General features: G+C 37.6%; 1 protein-coding gene across 1 annotated transcript in view; it reads left to right on the forward strand.

The window, feature by feature from the left end:
- The window catches only part of LOC144372921 (transport and Golgi organization protein 1 homolog), an 86,479-nt gene that overhangs the window by 20,789 nt on the left and 48,523 nt on the right, over positions 1–17,167 (forward strand). The gene's annotated exons all lie outside the window — the stretch shown is intronic.

A 17,167-nucleotide genomic window follows, 5' to 3' on the forward strand; every position in this document is an offset into this window, starting at 1 on the left:
TTGTTTCTCAGATTCATGACACTGTTAGAACCTGAAGTAGTAGCTAATGGGTATCTGTGAATTCTTTTTTTTTTTTTTTTTACTTGTAGTAGATTGTCTGAAACAGGCATATTCTCCTCTGTGTTTATCCAAACCTCCCTGTCATGTGCACTACAAGTTACAATTTGGAAGTTACTGTATTAAAATTCTGTCTGTTCATGGTTCTAGAAGAGTGATGTTCTCTCCCAAACACTGGTTACTACAGCAGCATTTTTAATATTGTAAAATAAGAATAAAGGCTCTGAAGGCCAAAGATTTTAAAAAGTCATTTTACAAATGTTATGTTAAATTAAAACTGAGCTTTGCTGTAATACTGTTTTCTCTTCAAAATGTGATGGTACAGGAAAGGTGTTATATGAAGGGGTGGTATTGCAGGGGAGCATTTTATATTGAAGAAGTAAAAAAGTTATAATATTTATAATTTTGATGAGTTTATTTTTATAGGGAAGATTTTTCTCCCCTGAAATTTTTTCTGGTATAGCAAAATGTTTCCATTATTAAAAATTGAAATTGTTAAAAAAAAAAGAGTTCAAAGCTAGCCTCAGCAACTAAGGGATGCACTTAGCAACTCAATGAGACCCTGTATCTAAATAAAATGCAAAAAAAGGGCTGAGGTTGTGGCTCAATGGTTAAGCACACCTGGGTTCAATCTATGGTACCAAAAAAATTTTAAATTATATTCTGGTCATTTATAGATAATATATCATAAGAAGTCTGGATTATATTGTCTTCCTATAAAGGATATTCTGTTTTATGTGTCATGCAGGCTAATTACTGGTGAATTGTTTTGATCATATTAGATTTGGTATTATTATTATTATTATTATTATTATTATTATTATTATTATTATTATTATTATTTGGTACCAGAGATTGAACTCAGGGTACTCAATTACTGAGCCATATCCTGTTTTGTATTTTATTGAGAGACAGGGTCTTGCTGAGCTGCTTTAGCACCTCGATTTACTAAGGCTGGCTTTGAGCTCGTGATCCTCTTGCTTCATCCACCTGAGTCACTGGGATTATAAGCATATTCCACCTCGCCTCACTAGGTTTGGTATTTTTCTTTATTTCCATATTTCATGGTGCATTATACTTGTACATAATGGTGGGATTTGTTGTTATGTTTTCATACATATGTACAATATAGTGATAAAACTTAGCCAATATCATTCTTGAGTATTTCTCTTTTACCTGCTTTCCTCTCTCCCCTGATCCCTTTCCTCTATTCTACTGATCTCCCTTTGATTGTCATCAGATTCCTTTCACACACACACACACACCTTTCTTTTCTTTTTTCCTTTCTGGCTGCCACATACATTTTCAGCATGAATCAATTTTGATTTCAAATTTAGGTCTACCATTTTCCCTTACTCTTTTGTGTGTGGTTCTTTTTGCTAAGGCTTATTCCTGAACTCTTAATTAAGTACCTGATATATTAGTGAAGCTGTTGCAACCTGACTCTGCTGGAAACCATTTCTTCCAACATTGCCATTTAGCATCATCTTCAGTCTCCTTTATAGCAGTCAAACTCTGCTAAGCCTTAAAGAGTCTCATCTGGTACATTCCTATCAAAAATGAATTTCCTCCAGGCTTTTAGTATTCTCTCTCTAACACACACATAATTACATTGCACCCACCATAAATAGCTCAGACATTCTTGTCCACAAAATTCCAACCACTATGATAATCTTGCACTTTGATAATTTTCTCCTTAACTCAGTATGACCACCATCTTACTTGAGCTTCATCTCCCTAATTGTGTTTTGTGCACCAGGCCTACAGTCATGTCTGAAATTAATACCTGAAAATGTTTAGTTTTTCTAGTTTTATACTCTTTTGTGTCAGGAAAACAAATCAAGTACATTAGATCTATAACAGTTTCAAGTAAAAATACTAACTTATATCTTTGCCCATCAATAGTGGTAGAGACAATTAGGTCACAACAACAATTTCATTGTCCATGGAACGAAAAATTAATTGAAAGAGTAAACCCAAAATGGATATCTGAAAAATAAACTGGTCAAAATTAGTAAGGCAATCAGACTTAAATAATCATATATTTCACCAATAGCACTAGCTTAAATGTATGAGTCTACAATAACTAGAAAAATACATGTTAATGGCTAGAGTCATAAAAGTTTCTATTATGATAGGCAGTCTCTTATGATGCTTTAATATTATATGATAGTTGTGAAATGATTACAAACTAATAATGAATATAATCTATTTGAAGATTAAAATGTTCTTCCTTGTATTATCTACAAAGTTTAGATAAACCTAAAAATGCCCTGGAAAAGAAATTTCTTAAGTCTCATCAAAATGAACTGCCAGGTTTTTTCCTACATTTGACATGACACAGTGCCAAGATTTCTATTCCTGAATACACACTTTCTATAGGGAAGAGACTTTTATCTTGGCAATTAATAGATCATTTATCTCATTTCATACAGCCAATTTTAGTCGTAAGAAAAGAAATGTTTATGTATTTATTCTGCTGACTTTAATCTATAATCTAATCAGGGATCAACAAACTTTTCCTGAAAAGAGACTGATAATAAATATATTAGACTTTGTAGGCAAGTCTTCATTGCCACTCAAGTGCCAGTGTAGCACAAAACAGCCTAGACTGTGGGTAAATAATATAAGTTTCTGTGTTCTAATAAAACTTTGTTTACAAAAGCAAGTGTTATTGTTGGACATCGTGGTGTGCTCCAACAGTCACAGCTACTCAGAAAGCTGAGGCAGGAAGATTACTTGAGCCTAGGAGTTTAGGCCAGCCTGGGAAATAAGAGAGAGAGAGGGGGGAGGGAGGGGAGAGAAGAGAGAGGAGAGAGAGGGAGGGAGAGAGAGAGAGAGGGGAAAGAATGAAAGAAGGAAAGAAGGAAGGAAGGAAGGAAGGGAGGGAGGGAGGGAGGGAAAAAAGGAATAAAGAGAACAATTAAAAAAAAACTGTCAGGCTCATCACTGTTCCAGAGTATTAATGTTTATGCTCACAATAGATGTTTGGCTAGGCTGTATACATACATACATACATGCATACATGAAAGCAATTCTGTTCTTTTGTTTGCTTTCTTTTATTTTTTCCATTTTTTTGTTGATACATTATAGTTTTAAATCATGGCAGTATTTGTTGTTACATATTTCCACATGCACAATATAACACTCCAGTTTGGCCTATATCATTCCCCAGTATTTTCCCTTCACTCCTCCATCTCCTGGTCCCTTTCCTACACTCTACTGATCTCCTTTTGATATTCACTTTCTTTTCCTTTTTCCTCTCTTGCTTCCACATCCGAGAGAAAACATATGCTCCCTTGATCTTATGAGTTTAGCTTATTTTGTGTAACAGAATGTTCTCAAGTTTCATCCGTTTTCCAGCAAATGACATAATTCATCTTTATGACTGAATAAAGCTCCATTGTGTGTATATGCCACATTTTCTTTATTTATTCATCCTTGATAAGCACCTAGTTTGGTTCCATAGTTTGGCAACTGTGAATTATGCTGCTATAAACATGGGTATGCATGTACTACTCTAGTATTATGACTTTAATTCTTTAGGATAAACATTGAGTAGTTGTATAGCTGGGTTATATGGTGGTTTCCTGCCTAGTCTTTTGAGGAACCTCCATACTGATTTCAATAGTGGTTATATTCATTTACAATCCTATCAACAGAGAAAAAAGTGTCCCTTCTTCACATTCTCTTTAGCATTTATTATTGTTCATATTCTTTTTTTTAAGTAGTTGGACACAATACCTTTATTTTTATTTATTTATTTTTAATGTGGTGCTGAGGATCGAACCCCGGGCCTCGAACGTGCTAGACAAGCAATCTGCTGGGGTTTTTTTTGTTTGTTTGTTTTTAAGGGCGGGGGGGGAGAGAGAGAGAGAGAGAGAGAGAGAGAGAAAGAGAGAGAGAGAGGGAATTTTAACATTTTTTTTATTTCTTAGTTTTCGGCAGACACAACATCTTTGTTTGTATGTGGTGCTGAGGATCGAACCTGGGCCGCGCGCATGCCAGACGGGCGCGCTACCACCTGAGCCACATCCCCAGCCCCAGCAATCTGCTGTTGAGCCACAACCCCAGCCCCATATTGTTCATATTCTTGGTGGCTGCTATTCTGACTAGAGTGAGATGAAAGCTCACTGTAGTTTTGATTTGCATTTCCCTAATTGCTAATGATGTTGAACATTTTCATACATTTGTTGTCCATTTTTATTTCTTCTTTTGAGAAGAGTCTGTTTAATTCATTTGCCCAATTAAGCTAGGTTATTTGAGGTTTTGGTATTAAGTTTTTTAAAGTTTCTTATATAGTCTGGATATTAATCCTGTGTCAAAGAGTAGTTAGCAGGGCTGGGGATGTGGCTCAAGCGGTAACACGCTCGCCTGGCATGCATGCAGTGCAGGTTCAACCCTCAGCACCACATACAAACAAAGATGTTGTGTCCGCCGAAAACTAAAAAATAAATATTAAAAAATTGTCTCTCTCTCTTTTTTAAAAAAAAAAGAGTAGTTAGCAAATATATTTTCTCCCATTCCTTAGGTTCTTTCTTCATGTTACTAATTGTTTCCTTTGCTGTGTAGAAGCTTTTTAATTTGATGCCATTCTGTTTATTAACTTTTGTCATTATTTTCTGAGCTTTAGGAGTTCTAATAAGAAAGTCATTGCCTGTACCTATATGCTGGAGTCTCAAACCTATATTTTCTTCCAAGGATTTGCATAGTTTCTGGTCTGATTCCTGGGCTTTTGATCTCTTTCAAGTTTGTACAGGGTCTAGTCTTATTTGTCTACATATAGATAACCAATTTTCCTGGCACCATTTGTTTAAAGCCTGTCTTTTCTCCCAATATATTTTTGGCATCTTTGTCAAGAATCAGATGACTGTTAACTATGTTGGATCTTTTTCTGTGTCTTCTCTTCTTTCCCATTGGTCTATGTATCTGGTTTTATGACAGAGCCATGCAGTGGTTATTTCAATAGCTTTGTACTATAATTTGAAGTCAGGTATTGTGATGATGCCTCCAGCTTGCTTATTGAATTAGAATTGTTTTGGCTATTCTGAATATTTTATTCTTCCAAATGGATTTCAGGACTGTTTTTTCTAGGTCTGGAAAAATGACATTTATTATTATTATTATTATTATTTTAAATTTATATATGACAACAGAATGCATTACAATTTATATTACATATATAGAGCACAATTTTTCATATTTCTCTTTGTATACAAAGTATATTCACACCAATTCGTGGGTATTTTGATGGGAATTGCATCAAATCTGTATGTTGCTCATAAAACCAATTTCAAACATATACAATCATATTAGTAGTGATTTTAGTGTCCAAAAAGAGATCTACTAAACAATAATTACTGGGCTGGTATGGTGACTTGTAGTCCTAACTACTCAGAAGGCCAAGCCAGGAGGATTGCTTGAGTCCAGGAGTTGGAGATCAGGTTAGGCAAAATAGCAAGACCCCCATCTTAAAAATAATAATAATTACTGATGTCAAAACACATCTCAATCATTATGATAGTCACTAACTCTTCATTGTTTTCCTTGAAACTCTAATATACAATTAGTGAATGTCAATTTAGGACTAATTGTGCTTGTGCCTCAGCCCTACTCATCATGCCCAGCCTAAACCTCCATCTTCCCTGGATTTAAGGACAAGATACTTGTTTAAATTCCACTTAAGTTATATGATCCCTTTACTTAAAGTCTAATATTTTATTCATTTTTATTAAGTCTAAATCCTTATGCTTGATTTTCAAGGAATTTCATAATCTGACCTAAGCACACAAATATGTCATCCTTTATAGAATCCTTTCCTCTTAGCAAAATGAGGTGTCCTTACTGTCCTTTAAACATACTTCTTTCTGCTGAGTCTTTTATGCTGTTTAATTCACTTGCCTTTTATTCTCTTTTTAGAATCTGAATCCTATGTACTTATCCAGGTCTAGCTCAAATCCCAAGACTCATCCCTTACTTTTAACTCTTTAGTGTTTACAATTTGTACCAAAATACATTTTAGTATTTATTTTGTGGCAGGGTAGGGCCCTTGCCACCCTCCCACTACACTAACTTTTACCAAGGAGGAAACTGGTGTTACCAAGAAAGACCTGTTTATAATTTAGGAGTTCCCATTCTCGAGATTATAATGAGGATCTAGAGTCACCTCCACCCTTGGAGATAGATCCAAGATTGGGGTCCTTCGGCACAGGTGTAAAGGTTGATCCATTGCCTAAATCTCTTACATTGGCACAGAGGATGATGTACACACACACACACATACACACACACGCCAAAACTCAGGAAGGAAGGAAGGAAGGAAGGAAGGAAGGGAGGGCAGGAAGGAAGGAAAGAAAGAAAGGTGGGCGGGCGGGGGGGAAAGAAGGAAGGAGACCCTTTGAAATCCATTGAGAAATGATACTGTTCTGGTCAACCTCACAGAAAATGGATATTTCTTGTCATTTTCTGACTTACCATATTGTGACCAAGCATAGTGCTATTATTTTATTTTTCTACTAAGACCTTTACTAGGATTCACCTGGTTTATAACTTTCTAATTTTAAATATAACTGAATCTGCTGGAAGGTGGTGGCAGAGTCTGTAATCCCAGATATTCAGGAGGCTGAGGCTGGAGGATCGCAAGTTTGAGGTAATCTTGGGGAACTGAGCCAGACTCTGTTTCAAAATAAAAACTAAACTGGGCATGGTGGCACACATCTGTAATCCCAGTGGCTCAGAATTGTGAAACAGGAGAATTGGGATTTCAAAGCCAACCTTAGCAACTTAATGAAGCCCTGAGTAACTCATTGGGACCTATCTCTAAATAAAATACAAAAGAGGGCTGGGGATGTGGCTCAGTGGTTTAGTTCCCAAGAGTTTCATCTCTGATAGCAAAAAAAAAATTAATAATAAATGAATAAATAAAATAAAAAGGGCTGGGGATGTAGCTCAGCAGTAGAGCACCCCTGGATATTTGTACTAGGGAGTACAAAAAAAAAGAATTTTCAATACATATTACTTTTTGTCTAGTTTATTTCACTCAGAATCTCCCTGTTTTTGCTATTATCAATAGTTCTTTATTCTTGCTAAGTATGTTTCCAAAATTTATTATCTATTTTCCTATTGATATACATTGGGGATTTTTTTTTAAGTAAACCAGGTTATATTTATACAGTGGAAAATTATTAAGCAATGAAAATAAGAAGTACATTCACATTCAACAACTTGGATAAATCTTATAAAAATACATATGGAGCTAAAAAAGCCACATACCAAAGAACACATGTGTATGATTACACTGTATAAAGTAACAAAACAGCCAAAACTAATCCTTGTTATTAGAAGTTAAAATAGTGCCTAACTCTGGGGGAGCGGAGGGAATAATTAGGGGAGCAATGAGAAAGGGCTCATGAAAGTGCATTTGATGTCCAATTTCTTGACCTGGGTTAGGGTTCAGTGGATATGTTTACTTTGTGATAATTCATTGTGCTATACGTGATTTTCTTTTGTCTGTTATATTTAATAAAAGAGAAGCTCTATTAACAGTAAAAAAATCAATCTCTACATTCATGTAATAGTTAGTAATCAAATGTCTACTATATGGTTAATATGAGTATAAGGGTTCTGAGGCATGTAAGACAGACATGTTCCCACAGTCCAACATTGGGGATTTTTTGACTATTACAAATAAAACCACCATGAATAGTTGTGCACAAGTCTCAGTGTAGATGTATGCTTTTATTTCTCTGGAGTAAATATCTCGACAGATGTGATTTAATTTTTAAAGCAACTGCCAAACAGTTTTCTAACAGTTTGTGCCATTGTTTATACTACATGTTATAGTCTGCAGTTCTAAGAGAGATACCATAGTCTTCATCTTTGTCAACATTTGTTATGATGAGTCTTAAATTTTGTCCATCCTACTGTATGTGTAATAACATTGCAGTTTTGATTTACATTTCAACTTATGTTGGATATCCTTTCATGTGCACATTCACCATATTTGTGTCTACTTTGGTGAAGAAAAAAAGTCTTCTGCCCATCTTTTCAAATTGGGTGATTTTTCTTATTAATAAGTTGTAAGAATCATTTGTATATCCTAGATATCATTCTCTTGAGAGAGATATGTTTTGCCAATACTTTTTCCTAGTCTGTCAGCTTACCTTTCCATTTCCATAACAATGAATATACAATAGACAAAGTTTGTTGTTGTTGTTGTTTTTGGTACTGGGGATTGAACTCAGGGTCATACCACCACTGAGCCACATCCCCAGTCCTATTTAGTATTTTATTTAGAGACAGGGTCTCACTGAGTTGCTTAGTGCCTCACTTTTGCTGAGGTTGGCTTTGAACTTGCAATCCCCCTGCCTCAGCCTTTTGAGCCACTGGTATTACAGATATGCACCACCACGCCCAGCATGAGACAAAGTTTTTGAGGAGAGAGAGGAAAAAAGAGAGCATGAGGCAGAGAGAGCTAGTTAGTTTTAAAAGCCTCTGCCAAGCAGCTTTTTATATTTTCTTCCAGAAGTTGTATAGGTTTAGCTGCTACATTTAGGTCTGTAGTCTATTCCTACCAGTAGTGTGTGAGGGCTCCCATTGATCCACATCCTTGCCAACTTATTATTATCTTTTTGATTATAACCATCTTGATAGATGTGAAGTAGTATCTCACTGAGGTTGTACATTTCCCTAATGGTGCTGGGTATACTTTCATTTGCTTATTTGCTTTTGAATATTTTCTTTGGAGAAATGTCTATTCTAATTTCTTGCCATTTGTCTTTTCATATTGAACAATAAGAATTGCTTGTATATTCTAGGTAGTTATATTCTAACTACATGAATTGTAAATGTTTTCTTCTATGATTGTGTTTTCACTTTCTTCGATGGTAGCCTTTAAAAGTTTTAAATTTGATGAAGTTCATTACTTTATTATTTTTTCTTTTGGTGCTTGGGCCTTTGGTGTTTTAAATACAAAGTCATTGTCTACCCCAAGACTTACCTATGCTTTCTTACATTTAGTTTTGGTTCTTACATATATATGTGTTGTCCATTTTGAATTCTTACATTTATGTCTGTGGTCCATTTTGAGGTAATTTTTATGTGGGGTAGGGCTTAACTTAATTCTTTTGCATTAAAGACTATATCATTTTGAAATATATTTTCATTTGGAATGCAATTCTAGGATATCAGTTTTTTTTCTTTCAGAACTTGAAAATGTTGATGTACTGTTTTCTGGTTTGCATGGTTCTTGAATGAATTTTGACATTTTAGTTTCACTCCTTTGTACATAATGGTATCTGTTTTCTGTAGATGCTTTTCAATTTTTTTCTTAGCACTGGTTTTAAGCATTTAGTGTAAATTTGTGTCATCTTTATCATTTTTCTTATTCATTGAGCTTTTTGAATCTGAGTGTTCATCAGATATAGAACATTTTTATTTATTATTTCTTCAAATGTGTTTTTCCCACCTCTTTTAGGAACTACCGTAACATATATATTGGACTGGTTGAAGCTGTGCATACTGATGCTTTGTTCAATTCAGTCTCTTTCTCCGTGTTTGATTTTGGAGTCTTTATCACTGCATATTCAGTTTGCTGATATTGACTTCTTCAATGTTGAATCTGCTGTTAATCTCATTCAGTGTAATTTTCACCTTAGCCATTGTTTTATCTGATTTTATCTAATTTTATCTAATTCAGACATTTTTATATCTTCTTTTTCTCCTTTACATGCTTATGCTTTTCCATAGCATCTTGAACATATGGTATACAACTGTATTAATGTCCTTGTATAATAACTCTATCACAGTGTAATTAGTGATCATTTTTATTAATTTTCTTTTCAACATGGGTTATATTTTCCTCGCTCTTTGCATGCCTCATACATTTTTATTGGATTCCAAAGATTGTGAATTTACCTTGTTCAGTACTGGATATTTTGTATTCTTTTAAATATTCTTGAGCTGTGTACAGCTTTTTGCTGAACTATCTTGGAAACATTTTGTATTCTTTTAAATATTCTTGAGCTGTGTACAGCTTTTTTTCTGAACTATCTTGGAAACATTTTTATCTTTTTAAGATTCGGCTAGACAGGAGTTACCTTAAATCTTGGGCTATTTTGTCCCTTTTACTGACTATGTTACTTGATGCCCTTTTATTATAGATTTTCCATTCTAGCTGGTGATTACAAAAATTGATCTGCATGCCAACAATCACCACCACCTTCCATTCTGTTCCTTTCTGAAGGTTCTTTCTCTGGCCTTACATGTGAGCCCACTGTTACATAGCCGCAGACTTCAGGAGAACCCTCCATAGATGTCTAGAGAGCTAGTGCATGTACACACTCTCCCTGCCTGTGCAGTTCTCTACTGTTTCCTTTATTCTGCTCTGGGACTTCTAGCTGCATCGGTCTTTTCAGACTTTAAAATCCATCTCTTCAACTCAGGAGATTTTCTATTTGAGTTTCCCTTCTCTGGATGTGGCCTGAAAAATTCTTTCCAGGGAGTAAATTGGGATAATCCTAGCACTCATCTCTCATGCCTAACTTTATCTTAGAGGTCACTCTTATGCTGCTTATTATCTAATATCTGAGAACTGTTGTTTGTATTTTGTCCACTTTTTTTTCCAATGTTTCATATGCGAGGGTAAATCTGTTGCCCCTCTTGGAGAGATTTAGTCTTCCATAAATGTTTAACACTATTCTCTGGCACATCATTTACAATATATGAGGTTCTTCCTGGTAACAGCAGCGGTAGGCCTACTGAATGCTCCTAGGCAAGTGCCTTCACAAATTTCCAATGGTATATGTTATTATCCTGCCAATTATTTGTTTCAGATATGTTTTTCTTGTCTCATTTAGATTGTACTCTGACATTAGGAACCCTTCATATCTTAGAATTTTATGTCCCCTCCACCCAAACTGGTCACATTTATCTTTAACAATTACTCAACCCTTACCCCGTAAGAATTCCCTTTGAGGTATTAAAGAATAATTCACTTGAGATTATTTATCTCCATGCCAACAATCACCACCACATTCTATCCTGTTCCTTTTCTGAAGGTTTTTAATATAACCTTATATTAAACATGTTAAACATCAATGCCACATATTTAAATGCTATGAGTAAAAGTGAATGCTGATTCATCCACTAATTGTATGTATCCTGGTAGAAAGAACTACCACTACCTTATTGTGGCCAGTTGAGAAATTTTCTTCTCATTATCCACCAAACTAGTTAATATGTCTTTAAGGCAATAAGTTTAAAAAATAATACTGATAAATCAAAATATTGAAAACTTTACAAACTAAGCAGCTAGTTCTTCAGTACCTGGAAGCACTGACTATGCATATAAAAGTATATCTGATTATGAGTCAAAGTAAATATCAAGAAGGTAATATGCAATTAGATCATTTTGCTCTTCTGATTTTTCCACCAATGAATTATCATTAATTTCTATTCTACAATAAGAAAAAATCTAAAACATACCATATTCTATAATAAGAAAAATAAGAAAAAATTAAAACTAGTTTTAAAAGATCTACTTAAATATTCCAGTATCATGTAACCAAACAACTACTCTCCACACAAGTATGTTTTTATTCAACAAACACATTCAGGGGTACATTCCTGGAGTTGAGGATGCATGCTGCTGAGAGGTGGACCTTAAATGCCTTGTTCTCATAGCTTATTTCCTCTCAGTACTATTTATATATGGGGGCTTAATAGTTAATATATGTGTTTAGGTTAATAGTGTAGTATATTTATAATATTATTGGAACCATGAGTTTATCCAACAAATCATTTGTTAACTCTCTCATACATTCTAGGCATTTCCCTAGTCACTGATGTAACAGTAGTGAACAAAACAACTAATTTCCTGCTCCTGTTGGAAATTGTGTTTGAGGTTGGGTCAGAGCAGTCAAGTAGATAAACAAATGTAAGGCAAGTGGTAAGAGAAGTCTAAAGTGGTAAGGCAAGTCTGAAGAGAAAGAAAGGCAGGGTAATGGGCTTGATAGTCATGGCAAGAGGCTCTATTTTGTGTAGGATGGCCAGGAAAAGCCTTTATCACATGAAATGCCACTGTTACAGAGACATGATAAAGTGAGGGGGTAGTTAGCTAGTTAGATGATTTGGGCAGTTAAGGTTGAGGCAAAGTTGCAAGTGTAAATGCTCTGAAGCAGGGGTGGGATTGGTGTATTTAAATGGAACTAACAGACAAGAGAAGAATGTTAGGAAATGGGGAGAAGAGGATGAGGGGAGTCGCATTGAATAAGAACAGTCCATAATAAGGCAGGGCAATCCATAATAAAGTCATGGCTTTTTTTTCTTTTTTTTTCCTGATACCAGAGATTGAACCCCCAGGGGCACTTAAACACTGAGCAACACCCACAGTCCTTTTTAAAATATTTTATTTAGAGATAGGGTCTCACTGAGTTTCTTAGGGACTCACTACATTTCTGAGGCTGGCTTTGAACTCAGGATCCTCCTGACAGCCTCCTGAGCTGCTGGGATTACAGATGAGTACGACCAGGCCTGGTTAAAGTCATTGCCTTTTATTTGGAAATGGGAAGCTATAGGAAGATTTTGAGCAGAGAGACACAATCAAATTTATATTTAAGAATATCACTCTAGTTGCCATCAGGACAATAGATATTGGGGAAAATGAGGGCAGAAGCAAGGACAGAAGAAGGCTATGGGAATCATTCAGTTGACTTATGATGTGGGTTTGGCCTGTATATTGGCTTAGCAGATGCAGAGGAGTGGTCAGATTCTGGGCATGTTTCAAATGTTTATTTGGAAAGAAGGAAGTCAGAAAAATAAATAAATAAAATGCTTTATAATTTATATCAAATTCTAGAAAATGCAAAACAATCTATGATGACAGGAGATGTTTGGAGACAGCCCAGAAAAGGAGAGGGGAGGGATTACAAAGAAGGATGAAATACTTTTTTGATTTTGGTGATAGTCTCATGGGTATATTCATGTCAAAACTTATCAAATCGTACACCTTAAATGTGCAATTTATTGTAGGTCAACTATATCTCAATAAAATTATAAAAATAAAGACATAATATTGTCTAATGGACTGGAGTTGGAATGTGAGAGAAAAGATGGTTTGTAAGTTTTGGGCTTTGAGCACCTGGATAATGGGAATTAAATTGTCATTCTTATTTCTGAGATAGGGAAGACTGAAAGCAGATTTTGAGAGAAAAATGAGTTCAGTTTTCAACATGTTGTTAGAGATGCCTACTAGATACATTTTATAACATAATAAATACATGGTAGAAAAGAAATGAAGAATGACTCAGATAGACAGTTTCTCTGTATGATCCACTGGTTCTCCAGAAAGCGCAGAAGTACACTGGACCAACGGGGACCTCTCATGGCCCCTGTAGACAAATGTTTGTGCACACCTTTTTTTCCCATCGTTTTCTTTATTTAACATTGTGAACATGGTGGACTACATTCTTTTTTCTAAGTTTTAAAGATTCAGTTAATTTGGAGAAACAACTGATGGGTTCATTGTTGGAGGTTGATGAATAACCTTAGCAGAGACTATAGTAACAAGCCCTTGGTCACAGACAAACGAGAATGGCTCCACCCAGGATGGGAGCATTGCAGACACTCTTCCTTGGGCTGGCTAGCTTGTGCCTTTCCCCCCTTAACTGTACATATCAGTAATTCAGCTATATTATGGTTTAAATCAGATTTTGCTCCTCTTCTCAGAAAGTACAATTGCTTGTTAGTTGATAGGTTGTGATGAAAAGGAGTCTACTCCTTGGGCTTGATACTTAGCTCCATTACTCACTGGATGTGTGGCTGCCTCAATTTACTCTAAAATAAGGATTGGAATAGGACCTACTACTACTGTAAGGTACTATTGTTATGAAGATTAAATGAATTGATATGTATAAAACCTTCAGAATAACAACTGGACATAAAGAAAGCATTCAAGAAATGTTAGCTACTAGCTTTCTTCTCTGACAATCGGTTTTGTCAGTTGGTTCCCACTAAGTTGTGGACTTTTTTGGACCAGGACCAGATATCTTGTCTTTTGATTTTCATTCACTCCCACACCATGCTAGGGCTTTGTCCAGCGTCTGGCATGAATGGTAGCACAAAATGAGAGTTAAAAATATGCTTTTGAATTAAATAATTTCTTCCCTTACGGATAAAGATAAGAATCTCAAGATCTTAGCCTGAAGACTAATGTCCATCTCTCTGCCCCCACCTGTCCCCGCCTTAAAAAAAAGCAGGCCACTGTCTCCAGTTTACACCCTCACTCACAGTTCCATTCACCTTCCCCTTTCCTAATCAGAGGGATCTTGGGGTGGGGCTTCAAGGAACCTCTAGGAGTTTGAAGGGGAGGGAGCCTGGAACCATAGACTAGCTGTGACAAGTCAGGGGTGGGATTTGGTAGTTCAGAAAAGGAGGTACCAGACCAGGAATGGGGGATGGGAGTGATGGTGGAGTGGGCTAGTTCAGGATGAACCAGAAATGAGACGTTGAGGAAAGCCAGAAAGGACCAGTTGGCGGGGGGGGGGGGGGGGGGGATGGGTGGGTGACTACTAGAATCATGTGGAGGGTCGCTTGTGAGGGCACAGAAGCAAAGGCAGGTGATTGGACGAGAAGGAGAGTCCTAGTTGCCAAGGCAGCGACTAGAGGAGAAGGTCTTCAGTTGAGGAGAAGGTCTGGACTAGAGAAGGACGGAGCTCCAGCTCCGTGTGTTCTCCAGTAGAGTCTGTGGACTGACCCCCAGATATCCCTGCTGAAGTGTCACCCGGGAAAGGCGTAAGCCTTCCCTGGCGCCACCCCTCTGCGCTTGGCTACCCACACGCCCCCTGAGCCCCACCTCCTACGCGCCCACAGACGCCCGCCGCAGCCTACTTCACCGGCTCACCCAGGTGACCACAACATGGCTGTGGCGCAGGTGCTGGTCTTCTGGCTGTTCATGGTGCTCTTCTGGCTGTTCGTGCTGCGGCCGAACTGGCGAGTGCCGGGCCAACCGGACCCGAACACCGGCCAGCGCTGGTCGAAACACAAACTCTGTGCAGACGACAAATGCAGCAGTGAGTGCGCAGGCGGGTGGGCAGCTCAGGGTCTCCACTGTGGCTCTTTGGGGCTGCATGGGGCTCCGATCTCCCGGTCCCCAGCCCCGAGGGCTGGGTGAGGAGGGTCGCAGGATGACGGGTGGGGAGCAGGAGTGACAGAGCCTCGGGACTCTGCGTGTGTCCCCTCTGGCTCTGCTGGCGCCCCAGCCAGCCCGCTCGGGTTGTGGGGGGTTTCGACTCCCACTTGTTGCCAGCGTTTTATTTTTCTCTACTGACTGAGGCGGGGGTTGGGAAACACTATTCCCCAGGGACAGCTCTCAGTTTATTCCCTTCCAGGATTCGCCTAGGATCTCAGTGGGTGATGGGGTTGTGCCCACGCTGTAGCAGAGCGCTTTTCTGCCCCCTCTACAGGGACCTGGGCCGGTGCAGTATCAGGGCAGATGCTCTCCAGGGCTCGGTGGCCCTAATTCCCGCCGCAGGTTGATGGTGGGGCTCCTTGGGAAAGGCTCACTGGCCCCTTTGTCCTTTTGCTGCACTGGGGATTGGCCTGGTTTTGCCTTTTAACAGGGACTAGAGTTTAGGCTTGGGAAGAGCACCGAGTCCAGGCACGCAATGTGTTCCGAGGTCTCGGCCCCGACTCTGCTTCAATCCTGTCATTTCTGTGCATAGAAGCCTCCCTTCATATTTGAGGTAGGGTAGCAGGTGGGCCAATAATCTTTTGCTTTTGAAAGAGGTCAAGGATCTACACCAGCCACCTGGGAACTGCAGCCTCTTCTGTGCGCAGGAAGCGGACAGAATTCCTGGATTGGAGGTGGGCAGTGGGGAGGATGTAGCCATTCAGATTCAGATGAAGAGGTTTGTTGCAATAACAATAAAAAATACTCCAAGATTTTTATAAGCCAATTCAGTTTTAGACTCAGTCACTAGTATTGTTGGAACCTCTTTCCTCTATATATTTACTGGCCCAGAATACTTCTTATGGACTCCCGCTTGGTTTCTAGTAACCTTGCAACTTGATGACCGTGTTGTCCATAAATTGTAAGCAGTACATATTTTAAAATATTCATGCTAAAAAGGCCAAGAAGTTTACCATTGAGCTCTTTATGTCTAAATTGGTGTTACCAAAACCAAATTTTGTAATTTGAATTGTTTGTTCCACTCCAATAAAGAAAAAAGATGTCTCCAATATATGTTAAGAAGTTCCTAGAGGTAACCCTAAGGCTGGAATAAATAAACACTCAGAGAAGCAAAGCAGCTGCCATGATATTTTCTTTCATTTTTGCTATTCTTTGCTATTGAGCGCTATCCTACGTGGGATACCTGGACAATCTCATCACTGATGCTTCGTCAGTACTAAGACATGGTATTGGTTAGGTTCAGTGGGGTAACATAACTTGAGAAATGGCCTGTGTCCAAACAGATGTGACCAAAAACAACAGGTGGGTCTGTGTTGCGTTGTAGGAAGTAGTGAGGTGTGTATGTAAGGTGTCCTTGTGTGCCTTCCAAATAAGTGCTCCAAAAAAAAAAAAAAAGAACTAAATAGGTGCTCCATAGTATGCATTATGTTGTCACCTAATATATTACTGATTTATAAATCCTCTATGACCTAAGGGGGAACAAGAGAAACATTGCCATTTCCACTTGTGATGAGAATTCCCCACCTTAAAGTGTCTCTCACCTTCAACTTGGCCTCTTAATTACATATGAATTAGGATGCTGACAGTTCTGAAAATAGTCCTATTTTAGCTTCAAAAAAACAAGTTACCCTCTCCAAATCTGTGTTTGTTCCTCAGACATATATTTTTATAAAACAAACATTCTCGTGTATTTTACTGCTAATTGGCTTTTAGAAAAAGTGTTATTTCCATTTCTTTGTGCTTTTTACATACATCTATTGTCCATTTCATCTTAAATCAGAAACTGTCTATTTGGTCAACCAAAAGAAAAATGTTGCTTCTACCAGTTTCTAGATCAATTGTGATCCTAGTCCTGCATTTTAAGCATGAAGGTATTGCCTGACCTTTTCTCGTGGTTAAACTTGTTCCTTGTCAGATAGGATA

This window comes from Ictidomys tridecemlineatus, unplaced genomic scaffold, assembly GCF_052094955.1.
Source record: "Ictidomys tridecemlineatus isolate mIctTri1 unplaced genomic scaffold, mIctTri1.hap1 Scaffold_190, whole genome shotgun sequence".
Classification (NCBI taxonomy): Eukaryota; Metazoa; Chordata; class Mammalia; order Rodentia; family Sciuridae; genus Ictidomys; species Ictidomys tridecemlineatus.